This window comes from Bos indicus x Bos taurus, chromosome 4 (assembly GCF_003369695.1).
Source record: "Bos indicus x Bos taurus breed Angus x Brahman F1 hybrid chromosome 4, Bos_hybrid_MaternalHap_v2.0, whole genome shotgun sequence".
NCBI lineage: Eukaryota > Metazoa > Chordata > Mammalia > Artiodactyla > Bovidae > Bos > Bos indicus x Bos taurus.
Window position 1 is genome coordinate 62,031,397 of NC_040079.1, and position 14,712 is coordinate 62,046,108.

A 14,712-nucleotide genomic window follows, 5' to 3' on the forward strand; every position below is an offset into this window, starting at 1 on the left:
TGAAAGATACTGGAGACCAGAGCAGGGAAAGGGACAGTTCCAGCCTCTGGAGCCCTGAACCTGGAGTCAAGGGAAGCAAGTTTAAATAAAGCTTGGAATATTAAATAGTACATGGCCTGGAGATATAAATGATTAAATTGAATCTGATTTTGCCTAAAAAGTACTACAGGAAATATTATTATCTAAGAATGCCCAGAAAAGTCAGTAGTGTCCAGAAAAGTCAGCCTGAACATGTAATCAATGGGCAAGGAAAGCACTTGCTGCACAGAGTGGATTTAAGGGGATTCAAACTAAATCTGCTTTATCATTACATTTAACAAATTGCACTTAATCAACAAGGCAGCTACATATATGGCAATCTCTGTGTTGAACATGTGTGCACATGGAAGTCTCCTCACTTCTATTCACAACATAAAAGGCGGCAGAAGGAGCTTCAGGCTCTGGGCTCTAGGACCAATGTGCCTTGAGAACAGAAATAACAACAGTATATACTTCACAGTGTTGGTTGGGAGGATTAAGTGAAGCATATGTGAAAGCATTTACTATAGTGCTTTATCCATAGTAAGCACTCCACAAATGATACTTGCCATGCTAGATGTTGTTACCATTAAGAACAGTAAATGGTTCTTTAAGACACACCTTACCTGTTCAGAACAGCCAGAGCAGGAAGCTCATCACTATTATGTTTTATCTAAGCCCGGGAAATGGCAACCCACTCCAGTACTCTCGCCTGGAAAATTCCATGGATGGAGGAGCCTGGTAGGCTACAGTCCATGGGGTCGCAAAGAGTCGGACACAACTGAGCAACTTCTCTTTCTTTCTTTCTATAGTTTCTTTTGGAGAAGGAAATGGCAACCCCCTCCAGTGTTCTTGCCTGGAGAATCCCATGGACGGAGGGGCCTGGTGGGCTGCCGTCTATGGGGCTGCACAGAGTCGGACACGACTAAGCAACTCACACACACTAACTACTTGCAAATCAGCAGAAGCAAATACTGCCACTGCCGTTCCTCCCATCCAGCCTCAAAAAAAATAAAATAAAATAAAATAAAATAAAATAAAATAAAAGTAACAACTACCAATGTTTATTGCCTGCCTGCTACCACCACACACTGTACTCTGGGCTCTGGATACATTCTCTCATCCATCCCTCCCCATATCCTCAGAGGTGGCTACTCTATTATCCCCATTTTTATGATGAGAAACTAGGACTTAGAAAGGTTAAGGACCTTGTCCATGGTAACAACATGTGGTTGAAGACATGTTGAACATGTCTTGAACAACAACCATGTTGTTGAAGCCCGATAAGTAGTTATTGTCAGCATTTTCGTCAACTTACAGCCATCAAAAACTATTTTGCTAATGAAAACTAGTATCTTTAGGGGGCCTGATATTTAATGTGCTACATGTTCAAAGGGATTTCACTAAAGACTACTAGTAACCCAAATTAAAGTGATGCAACTTTTATGAAGAAGCAATCCTTCTTTAGTCATACTGAATAACTATTTCTAGAATATATTGAATATGATGCTGCAAAATCAAACAGACTGCCCTTCAATTTCAAGTGGAAAGTTTTCATGTTAGAACGCATACAAAACCAAGCAGTAATTAAATACATACTACAACTGATGGGTTCGCAATTTAATGGGTATGAATAAGAAGAGGTAGCAATTTAAATGAATTTAAAGCATAATATCCAATCAGGTAAATGCTTCTGAAAAGTCATTTTTATGCCATACCTTCTTTCAACCTCTTAGACTCCAGTCCCTGATATTTAAAATGGGGATTATTTAAATGAAATAAATACACACACACACCCACACACACACACAAAAGGAAAGTATTATATGCATATAGATAAGTTAAAGTATACATATTTATAAAAATTATTTTTTTAGGTATAAAAGGCTGTAAAATGTAAGCATTTCTTTGTTATGAGATATTGCTATTTTTAATATACAGAATATCATCAAAAATTTAAATATAAATATTTAGCTGCCCAAAGGTGTACAATGCTTGACATACAGAAGGTGTTCCAAAATGTTAATTAATAAATGCAGATGCGCTGAGCTCCTTACCAACAGCGGGAACACACCCAGCATTCAGAAATGAGGTGAGCAGTAACCTCAAACATTTGTTATGATAATGAACTCTACCTAGAGCTTCTGTAGTTTAAGGAAAACACAAGAGAGAGAAGCTTACAAAGACACACAGAATATACATTGGTCCTGAATCTGGAATTCAAACTTATGTTTTTGTTTTTGTAGTTTTTTTCCCCCCTCTAAGAGCTTTGGCAAATGTACAAATACAAGCATGATAAGTGACACTAAAAACAATACCTTGCAATAATTAGGTGAAGAAATATTGACATGCTAGAATATTATGGTGTTTATGTCATGAGTATGAGATTGAGAAATCCATTTATTAGAATGAGATAGATAAAAGTGCCATCACTAATAACATATAATATATTCACCATTCCATTGTTATTAAGTACCTACTGTGTACCAGATACTGAATTACAAGAGTGGCCCCTTTGAAGAGTTTTCAGACTAGTTAGAAACACACACAATCAACCAGCAGTTAGGAAAGGGTATGATACCTGCTAGGAATGGGGAAGTAAAGAAGAGGAACCCATGAGAGGGATTTTTTAGAAGAGTTCACGGTGCAAAGTGATGTCAGAGTTGCACCTTGGGGGCGGGGCAAGGGTACCGTAGTAGGAGAACATAGAGGATGGGGAATGTTCAGGGGACTGGACAACATGGAGAATTCAATAACCTGCTAGACTGAGAGGGGGGAGGGACAGATCATAAAACGTCTTAGGAGGTACGACTCCTCAGGAAAAACTTTAAGAATCCTGAATTTAAAACAGCATTGAATACTGAATAAAAATCCTTTTTGTCCAACTTTTTCATTTCTGCTGCTATTATTGCTTAGTCAGTTGCTTCCTTAAAAACTTCAGAATTTAACTAAAAAAGAAAGAGTTTAAGATCTGAAATAAGCCATTCTAAATCCTTTTCTAATCAAAAATAAAGAGATTTTTAGAACTGCTCCTCCCCACTTCTGGCCATGTGTATTAGGATTTGAGAACATGGAAAATGGTACTGATATCACCTTCTCTGAGAAAAAATGGACACGGATTGCAGAAAGGAGACTTTTCCTTTGGCCTTACACTAGTGTGTCTTCATAAACATTTTATACTCTGTCCATGAACACTAGGAACTCATGGAAAAATTAATGTTCCCAAAGCCAAATAATGGGGTTTTAGAAACATGTCAATGGTTTCAATTTATTGATAGATGATGATTTCCTCAGTACTCAAGTATCTAGATTGTCCCTGCCTAATGGCTCAGGGATCTGGTGTGAGAGTTGCTAAATAGAAAGGAGAAACGCTCAAGTACAGTGGACTCCAACTTCTTTTCAGTTAAGATTACTGGATCAGTTAAGATCAGTTAAGTTACATATACTGGAGTGGGTAGTCTTTCCTTCTCCAGGGGATCTTCCCAACCCAGGGATCAAACCCAGATCTTCCACATTGCAGGCAGATTCTTTACCAGCTGAGCCACAAGGGAAGCCCAAGAATACAGCAGTGGGTAGCCTATCCCTTCTTTAGCAGATCTTCCCAACCCAGGAATTAAACTGGGGTCTCCTGCATTACAGGCAGATTCTTTACCAACTAAGCTATCAGGGAAGCCCAAGATTGGATTTGGCTGCAAGAAACAGAGCTTCACTTCAACGGACCCACCCCCCCAAACAGTGATTTAAACAAGATACTAGTTCTAGTTATGCTGGCAGGGGCTAGTGCAACAGCTCTACAGGTTTATCAGGGACTAGTCTTCTTACATGTCAACTTTCTACCATTGTAGGTGCTAGTGCCCTCGTAGTCCAAAATAGCTGCTGAGATGCCAGGCATCACAGCTGGAGTTTAAGATGTGAGAGAGGAAGAAGGAGAGGAATGGCATTCCTCCTCCCTTTGAAGGAACCCTCTGGGAAGTTGTACACAATTCTACTAAAATTTTATTTGCCAAAATTTAGTCACGAGGCTCCAACTAACTACAAAAAGAGCCCAGGGAGTATACTTTTTTTCTTTTTTTAGATATGTCAAAAAGTATCCAACTGAAAAAGTGCGTTTTTCTAAGTAAGGAGGAAGGAAGGAAGGATAGATATTGGAAGGCAATTTTCAAACTCTGCCATAAGTACACATTCGTGAATTTTAAAATGTGAGCATGTAACCCCAGTATATGTTTGTTTATAAATTATATACATATTCTACTATTATTTTATAGAATTTATAAAATCTGGACAAATAATTTTGTTAAAAACTAAAATAAAAATATAAATAAAATGTCCTATACTGTCCTTTAAACCTCAGGGGATTGTAATGTATACATCACTTTAAAAACTACTGCTCTAGGAGGCAATCAGTAAAAACACTTGTATTCTACTGCTTCAGATTGGCAAGAAAATAGTCACAGACTCTAGAAAGTCTATATGGATATAAGTTATCTCCACTGAGAAAAATGATCACTCAGACAGCTGGACTAATTCATTGGCAAGACGAGAAAAAAGTCTAAGTATCACTGTAGGAATCAGAACATTAGCATGCAAAAACACTAGCACTACAGGACAATGTGGAAAGTAGAGACAATATAAATCACTAAGTGTTAGTACACGAAGATTTTGAAGTTATTTTTGTATAATTCCTCTAAATGGGGACTTGTTTCTAAAAATATAATTATACCAGTGTTTTTGGAAAGTACAATGACAATGTGTATCCAAAAGCCTTACAAATGTTTTTACTTCATGAATAAACTTCTAAACATTAATCCTAGGGGAAGAATCTGAGATGTGGTGATGTATTTTAAAATAAATGTATAAATAAAGGTATGCACTGAAAACCAGTATTTCACAATATAATAATTAGAAACAGTGTATATATCCAAAAACACAGGTGAAAATAGTTACGTGAATCATGATACAGCCAAACAATGACCCATTCTGCAAATACTAAAAATTATACTTTCAAAGACTATTATATAACATAAAAATGCCCATGAATATATTCTTAACTGGGGAAAGCAACTTAAGAAATTAATTTACACACACACTTCTCCCCTCTTTCTCTCTCACACACACATGTATGTTCCTATCTAGATCACACAGATGAAAGCCTAAATTGAAGCCCACACCTGTTTTAATTTTGCCTAGGGAGTTATATTAGTGATGCTTTTTACCATTGTTCATAGTTTTCTGTATTTTCTAAGTTTCCTAGCACAAATTCGTGTTATATTTACATATTCAGAACTCGTTATTAAAAATCAATCTCAGTGAAGGTTATCATGACAGAAAATATAAGTATGTAGATACTCAAAGTTAATAGATATTAAATAGAAATCTATAGGTTTATAGTGCTAGACAATGGAGAGACAGATGGCCTCTGCGTTGAAGAAAGGGTAGTTTAAAGGACAATTTAGAGAATTAATTTTACTTCACATGGCAGAAAATATCTAAATTATAATTTAGATAGTAATTATTCATATTATGGGCTTCCCTAGTAGCTCAGTTGGTAAAAGAAGCCACCTGCAATGCAGGAGACCCCAATTCAATTCCTGGGTTGGGAAGATCCCCTGGAGAAGGGATAGGCTACCCACTCCAGTATTCTTGGGATTCCCCTGTGGCTCAGCTGGTAAAGAATCCGCCTGCAATGAGAGAGACCTGGGTTTGATCTCTGGGTTGGGAAGATCCCCTGGAGAAGGGAAAGGCTACCCATTCCAGTATCCTGGCCTGGAGAATTCCATGGACAGTCCATGGGGTCGCAAAGAGTCGGACACAACGGAGTGACTTTCACTTTCATTCATATTATAGTAACTGTATTATCAAATAATGCATTTTTGAATTGGAATTTGCAGAGCCTGTATTGTTTCAAAGTAACTTTCAGAGTATTAAGTAAAAGTTAATCAGAATACAGTACGGTGTTTATTTAAACTGTTATATTAAACAACTGCCATTATGCTAAACTTCAGATCAGAGCAAACCTTTTGCAACTAAGATTCAGCTCCCAGAAAGTAATAGTTACACATGGAAAAGCTGGTGGGACCAAATGGTAACCACTCAAATATATCACTAATATGAAAACTTTTCAACAGATAAACACAATAAGGATTACCTGGTTTAAGTTTCCAAGTGCAAATTCAATTTGAAATGATATTGTCAAAAATCTTTATGGTCTAAAGGAGTTTTTTTCCTAACATCTACAAAGAGAATGTACACTTAAAGCTTCTACTCACTGATCTGGGCTTTCAGAAACACATCAATACATGCAGTACATAAGAACCAGCTGTAAGATATTTTTTTGTCAATACAAAGCAAGGTCGTTGCATTATAGGAAGACTCAGCACTGTTTATTTCACTTCCAAAAGGGATTGTTCAAGGGCAAATTCTGAAAGAATGATTCTGAAGAACACTGAAACTCCTGGAAGAGCAGACAACTTTGGGGAAACTCTGAATACCTACTAGGGTATTTTTGGATTATGTTGTAAATAAAAACAAAGAGTTATTTTAAGATATATATTTTTTGCATTTATCTTCATGTAACTAAAAGTCCTTACTACTTATTTCATAACACAGAATTATAAATATCATAAAGAAAATAATAAATCAATGCCAATTATAGTGATTCACACTGGAAATTTAATATAACACAAAATAAAGAAAACTTGTAACTAAATGCTGACCAAAACCTCAATTCAATTTACTGATTCAATTCAATTCAATTTTAATTCCCTATGTTAGATACCATACTAGTTGATGAGATCCACTGTTAATGCTGCCTAAATAATGTACTTTCTCTCTACAGAGCATATTAATGGGGGATAGAGCCAGTCCAGGGTGAGGACACTTATACATTTACCTCAGGTACCAAATTTAAGGGGCACAAAAACCTCATTAATCAAGATAAACAATAACAAAATATTAAAAAATAGAACTAATGCAAGAAATGCATAATAAAAATATCCACATTTTAATACAGGTAAGATCTGTCAGAAAACATGTACCAAATACTACTTATTTTTTAAAAAATTCATGTTACAAATGTTTTCCAGTGCTAAATTTCAAGTTATAAAATAAATAAGTCATGGGGACATAATGCATAGATAGCAAGGTGGCTCTAGTTAATAATGCTGTAATTCATATTTGAAAGTTGATAAGACAGCAGATCTTAAAAATTCTTATCACAAGGGGAAAAAAATGTACTTACGTATGGTGACAAATGTCAGCTAGACTTACTGTGGTGATCATTTTATAATATACACAAAGGTATCAAGTCAGTATGTTGTATACTTGAAACTAATATATATATATACACACACACACACAATATAAAGTTATATGTCAACTATACCACAATTAAAAAAGAAAATTTAATATTATAGGAAAAATGTTTTTAAAATGAACAGAAGATAGACCTTTTACAAAGATGTCTTTAAGACTTTAAGATCTTCACATAATTCTCTCTCAAGAACATCAAGATGAAACACCACCCAGAATATTTCAGCTTTGTCCCTCATTAAGAGATGGAAAGGAAATCATGTTTAAGACATGGATCTTCACAAGAAAGCCATTAACAGAATATAAAACATTGGTATTTACAAAGCAAATCTCATTCTTCATGAGGGATGGTTAAAAGAAGAGAATTTTTTTTTGTAATTATTATGATACTCCTTTAGAAACATGTATTTAATATTTGGATAACCTCCTTTTTTTCATTGTCTAGACACTGACTTATTTCCCCAAGCCTTTTACAAACAATCTGTTTGAAAGCCAACATCCATGTTACTCTGAGAAGCCTTGAGGAAATAAGATGAAATATACACAAGAAACAAAAGTAAGAACATTGAAGAGAAAAAAGAATAGTCCCTGATAACCAGCTAGTGCTTCAGGAAATTTTCTTTGGAACACTGAACAAGATCTAGCTGTAACATAATACATTGAAATAAGGAAAAGAAAGTACCCCAGAGCTATGGAATATCAAATTAGCAAATCGGGAACTGTGGTATTTAATGAACTAAAGACTAGTTTGTTTAAACCTGTGCTATATTCTTTGAATGAAATTGTTACTTACAAGTAATTCAGTGATTATATGTAACTAAATTCTTCACTTATATTGAATGTTTGAAGATTTTGAAAAGTAAATTAATAGTATTTTAAAATAAATGAATATAGGAATATGACTTCATAAGATTATACATATACAAACAATATGATTAACATCTGAGTTGCTGTATTCCACTCTAGATTCTCATCTGAAAAATTCTCATCTCCTTGATGAAGTAAGATTATTGAAATATTAAAATGGTTAATTCCTAATTCCCATGTCAAATATTCTAAATCAATACTTCTAGAGTTGGGACCTGAGAAACAGCCTTTTTCTTTTTTTTGCCACACCGCATGGCATATGGGATCTTATTCCCTAGCCAGGAATCATACCCATGCCCCCTGAATTGGAAGTACAGAGTCTTAACCCCTGGATGGTCAAGGAAGTCCAAGTAACTACATTTTTACGAAGGCTTATACATCGGAGGCTTATATGTCAAAGTTTGAGAACTGTTGCTGAGCGTAGAGCTTTAATTTGGATTTTTAAAAACAAGAATGATGGAAATAGTTCATGGGACAAATTTTTAGGTTTAGTACTATAAAATGATCAGCTCCAAAGCATTTTTATAGGATTTAAGTTCTGTTTCTTTGATTCAGTTAAACTGAGGTTGACTGATGGTAATTATAATAGCTTGCTTAGGTAATTACAATAGCATAATTGTCCATTACTGCAGGGAAAAAAAAAAAAAAAAAACCTAAAAACTGTGTTCTAGTGCTTCAGTGTCTCAGTCTTAAAATGTCTAAATAAAGATTTAAAAAAACACAGAACACTATAATTTGTTAGTGCCTACATTATGAAAGCTTATAAGTACTAATTTCTTCACTATTTATATGTAAAATTATTTTATTTATATTCTTAAATCTTAGTTTCAATTCTGTTAAACAACAGAAAATGACACATGCTACCATTAATGTTGCTATTATTTTCAAGTCTAGTATTTCAGGATCTTCAGATTCTCAACCCTCCACTGCCATGGTGGCATGGTTATTCTGCCAGCATGAAGATCTTCAGACACATACTTCTCCAACACTCAAGGGAAGCAGACGTGGAAGCTTCAATCAATCATGGAGGTGAGTCTCACCATGAAGAGACCTGGAGAAGAGATGGGCCAGCTTGTCTAAAGAAGAGGCTGGGCTGAGCATGCATCCCCATCCATCAGTGGGAAACAGAAGGACAACTGAATCTGTAGCAACTCAAGCATTATAGATTATAGACTGTTAATGCCAGAATGGATTTGAGGGGACATATAAACAAGGCCCTTCATTTTACCAGTGAGAAAGTAAAAGCAGAGAGCAGTTAAGTAAATTGCTAGGTCTTTGAAAAGAAAAGATCTTAAGGATCACCACAGTAACACTGTTTATTATGGTCTCCATGAAGTCTCTCTAACCCATAACGGAATATGTGAACTTACTCTTCATAGTAATTACACTCTATGGGCAATGCTTGCTCAATCTTAGGAAAGTTGAAAGTAAAGGGATGGAAAAAAAGACTGCAAATGCTCTCTAAATTGACCACTGTGTGTGTGTGTAAATCAAGCTACTTTTTAAATCTCCTTGAATCTTCCTACCTCACATAGTTGACTTAAGGAGTCAAACTAGCTTTCAGACTATCTACCCAAATGAAAGAATGCTCAAAAAAGATGATAAATGTTAGACAAGGAATAGAAGGGAGTATAAAATGATATAATCCATGGTGGTTTCTCCAAAGAAGACCCATTATTGCTAAGTCACTTCAGTCATGTCCCACTCTGTGCGGCCCCATAGACAGCAGCCCACCAGGCTCCCCCGTCCCTGGGATTCTCCAGGCAAGAACACTGGAGTGGGTTGCCATTTCCTTCTCCAATGCATGAAAGTGAAAAGTGAAAGTGAAGTCGCTCAGTCATGTCTGACTCTCAGAGACCCCATGGACTGCAGCCTTCCAGGCTCCTCCATCCATGGGACTTTTCAGGCAAAAGTACTGGAGTGGGGTGCCATTGCCTTCTCCGAAGAAGACATATGGATGGCTAATAAACACATGAAAAGATGCTTAACATCGCTCACTATTAAAGAAATGCAAACCAAAACTACAATGAGATATCACCTCAACACCAGTCAGAATGGCCATCATCAAAAAATCTGAAAACAATAAGTGATGGAGAGGGTATGGAGAAAAGGGAACCCTCTTGCACTGTTGGTGGGAATGTAAATTGATGTAGCCACTATGGAGACTTAAAAACAAAAACAACTAGGAGCAAAACCACCATATAATCCAGCAATCCCACTACTAGTCATATATTCTGAGGAAACCAAAATGGAAAAAAGATACATGTACTCTAAAGTTCATTGCAGCTCTATTTATAATAGCTGGGACATGGAAGCAATCTAGATGCCCACTGACAGATGAATGGATAAAGAAGTTGTGGTACATATACACAATGGAATATTACTCAGCCGTAAAAAGGAATACATTTGAGTCAGTCCTAATGAGGTGGATGGACATAGAGCCTAGTATACAGAGTGAAGCAAGTCAGAAAGAGAAAAACAAATGCCATATACTAATGCATATATATGGAATCTAGAGAGATGGTATTGATGAACTTATTTGCAGAGCAGCAGTGGAGACACAGAGATAAAGAACAGACATATGGACATGGCTGAGTGGCAGGGAGGAAGGAGAGAATGGGATGTATGGAGAGAGTAACATGGAAACATATATTATCATATGTAAAATAGATAGCCATTGGGAATTTGCTGTATGACTCAGAGAACTCAAACTAGGGCTCGGGAATAACCTAGTGTTGTTGGTGGGATGGGGAGTGATGTTCAAGAGGGCAGGGGCATGGGTAAACCTATGGTTGATTTTTGTTGATGTTTGATAGAAACCAACACAATACTATAAAGCAATTATCCTTCAATTAAAAATAAATTTAAAAGATCTTAAATGTTAGAAAAGAAATAGAAGGAAGTATAAAATGATCCATGGTTTCTTTTGATCAGAACACTTTTTTTTTTTTTTTTTCATTTGTTTCAGTTCAGTTCAGTCACTCAGTCGTGTCTGACTCTTTGTGACCCCATGGACTACAGCATGCCAGGCTTCCCTGTCCATTACCAACTCCCGGAGCCTGCTCAAACTCATGTCCATTGAGTTGGTGATGCCACCCAACCATTCCATCCTCTCCATCCCCTTCTCCTCCTGCCTTCAATTTTTCCCAGCATCAGGGTCTTTTCCAAGGAGTCATTTCTTTGCACCAGGTGGCCAAAGTATTGGAGTTTCAGCTTCATTTGCTTATTCATAACCAAAGAGCTGAGCTTCAGTTTTCATTACTGATCCCTGCAAATAGGCACATACCCTCTGACATTTAACTCTTATTGCAAAATTCCACACAATGTCATAATGGAACTATACATAAAGCCCATGCTTCAGTGAAACATAGAATCCTAAACTATCAGAGCAACATGAAGATACCTTGTTTTGTAACAACCATTCATGGAATCATAACTTATTCATGACTGATGGTCCTTAAATGGACATTCATACTGGGACATACCAAGGACGTGTGATAGCATATCATGTTTGATTTTTCAAAGAACAGTCAAAGGAAAATGGTCATAGAGGTGAGTCTTTTGTTTGAAAATGTATGTGTGTCAGTATTCGTGTGTGTGTGTGTGTGTGTGTGTGTGCGTGTAGTTAGGGAAACATGAAGAGAGATGAAATAGAAGAAAACATGGGCAATAGAAGAAAACTTTGTATGAACATGAGCATAATGAACAGTCTTTATTCAGGAGATCTTGAGTCACTTTACAATGGATGTAGTTAGGTAGATGGAGGCCCAGCCATCTCTACTTCCTATCATGAAAGTTTTGGGGCGTTATTCAATCTTCCCAGTAGACTGGCATTGAATTTCTTTCTATAAGATTTAGTGCATAGAATAAAACCACCGTCACAGTATTGGGGAAAGTTTTCTGGCTAGAATTTTCCCAAACCTTTCTCCAAGCTTATACATTCCCATCAAATAATGTACCTCTTTCTGAAGCCCATCTTTAAAAAAATGAGGTCAAAGGGTAAAATATATCAACATTCAATTCATAATGCCAGAGAAGAAAAATAATGTAATGGTTTTCCAGTTCTCTTTTGTATATTTTACCATGTTTTAAGTAATCATGATTCAGTTAATATAATTACTGAATATCACTGCTACCCTAAGATGAATAATATCTTATTTCAGAGATGACTGGGGTTAGCTACACTGTCTTTGTTCAGAAAGTCCAGATTTCATAGCCTGGGGATGTAGAATACAGTTTTTCTATCTACAAACTGCATTTTTTGTAGAAATCTGTCAGCTTTACTCAGCAGCTATCTCTACCCAAAGGCCTATCTATTCTGGATTAAATGTCAGTCCTCTCGTCTTTTCTCCCTGCTTTTCTATGGGCACAGAAATAGTTTATAGAAAGTGAAAAGTTATTTTTGGATCTGGTGATATTAGCTTGGATTTTGAATTTTGGAAATTCAGTTTAGGAGTTTTTGCAGTGTACACATCTGCTTTCTGCTCAGTATAAAACTAATAATAATCAAGCTCATAAAATGTTGTAAAAAACTAATTTTTTTTAGTTTAACAAAAAACAAAAGGAAATTTTCAGGGTACCATAATATATTTGCAATAAGAGCCTTTTGCTGGTAATTGGAAGATTCGGCTTCACTTCACTGTTTAATTACCCACAAAACTGTTTATTGCCCTATATATTCCTCCAACAAGAACATAATCCTTTTAATGTGCCCCTCAGAAAACCAGGGAACATGGCATGGGTACAGCACAGGCTATTCTTTTCAAACATCACAGCCAAATTTTAATCTGACCTTCAGACTCTGACAATGCATTCTAAAATTAGTATATGTTTGAACTGAAAGGAGTTATTATTTGAAGCTGAATGACATAACCATGCGGTGCACTGAAACATGTGTAATATCATATATGAAACAAATCACCAGTCCAGGTTTGAAGCATGATACAGGATGCTTGGAGCTGGTGCACTGGGATGACGCAGAGGGATGGTACGGGGAGGGAGAAGGGAGGGGGAGTCAGGATGGGGAGCACATGTATACCCGTGGCAGATTCATATTGATGTATGGCAAAACCAATACAGTATTGTAAAGTAATTAGCCTCCGACTAAAATAAATAAATTTATATTTAAAAAAGACCTAATTAATCATTATACATAAATAATGTGTCAGCAATATTACTTTTAATTAAATATAACTGATAGTTTATACAACTATACTTTTTAAAATTTTTGAGATATTTTGTAAGTGATTAAATATTGTGTACTTGTGTATATTTATTTAGAGAGATATATTTATCTTTCCTTTTAAAGCTTATAAATAAATTTAATGATTACAAACTACTGATTTTTTGTTTAAAACTTTTTCATAGTCATTAAAAGCAAAATAAGACTAGCTACCTTTCATACTTTCTACGAAAAAATCATTAGAGAATAGTTAATATTATTTACAATATTGTTTAAAAGACTTTAACATTTAAGTATTTTCAATGACAATTGTGCAGTTCTAGACCTGTGGTTTAAATTTATGCACACACGTGCACTTTGTGTAATAGCCAGAATCAAAATGTAGCATCTATTCATCTCATTTATTTAGCAGTGACAATAATATGTGCTGGTTATTGTGCTAGACATGGGGCTAGGGGCTACAAAGATAAGATGTCTCTTCTCCAAAGGAATTTAGAATCTAGCGGAAAGCAAGATATCTAAACCAACTGTTATAATGTGTGATGTGAGACTATCATGGGGTCATTATAAGGTGCTGTGGGAAGAGAGGGAGGGAGGTGGGTTTAGAAGAGAAGCAGAAATTTGCTGGGTTGGATAGACTGGGGAAAGCATTCTCTGTAGGAGGAATAACACTGGGTGCTAAGGCCGCTGCTGCTGCTAAGTTATGACAGTCGTGTCTGAGTCTGTGCGACCCCACAGACGGCAGCCCACCAGGCTCCCATCCCTGGGATTCTCCAGGCAAGAATACTGGAGTGGGTTGCCATTGCCTTCTCCAGGTGCTAAGGCAGGGAGAGACATTAAAGACCATGGAAAAGATTCTGTTCTATATGTGCAAGTCACTTGGGTAAGCAATATATGCTGGTAAGACATCGAGGTCTCAGATAAAACCTTGTAGGATTCTACTTGACATCTAAAGAAGCTCAGGTTTCACGTTATTGATGAAGAGAAAATACTGAAAATATTACATAGGAGACATGGGAAGATCTACATGTAAGAAGGAAAGGATGCATTAGCAGCATAGTAGATAACAGATTTAACAGCATGGTTAAACGCAACAAGGCTACTCAGGGTACCAACTGTCAAAATGAATGAGGTTAACAAATGGGGAGATGAGAAGCAGATTCAGATATGAGAGGTATTTAGGAGGTGAAAAACAATAGGCTGTGTGGATAATTATATGGTAGGTGAGGAAGTGAGAGAGGTCACCAGAGACTCCTAGGTTTCCTGCAGGGATAATGAGGGATGAAGATACTGTCCTCAGAGGCAAAGCAGGAAGAGCAGGCTGGTGGTTAGAGCGG

At 36.3% G+C, this 14,712-nt stretch overlaps 1 protein-coding gene across 2 annotated transcripts in view; it reads right to left on the reverse strand.

Annotated features, from left to right (window-relative positions):
• Positions 1-14,712, reverse strand: part of IMMP2L (inner mitochondrial membrane peptidase subunit 2) — a 956,056-nt gene that overhangs the window by 49,945 nt on the left and 891,399 nt on the right. The window lies entirely within an intron of this gene.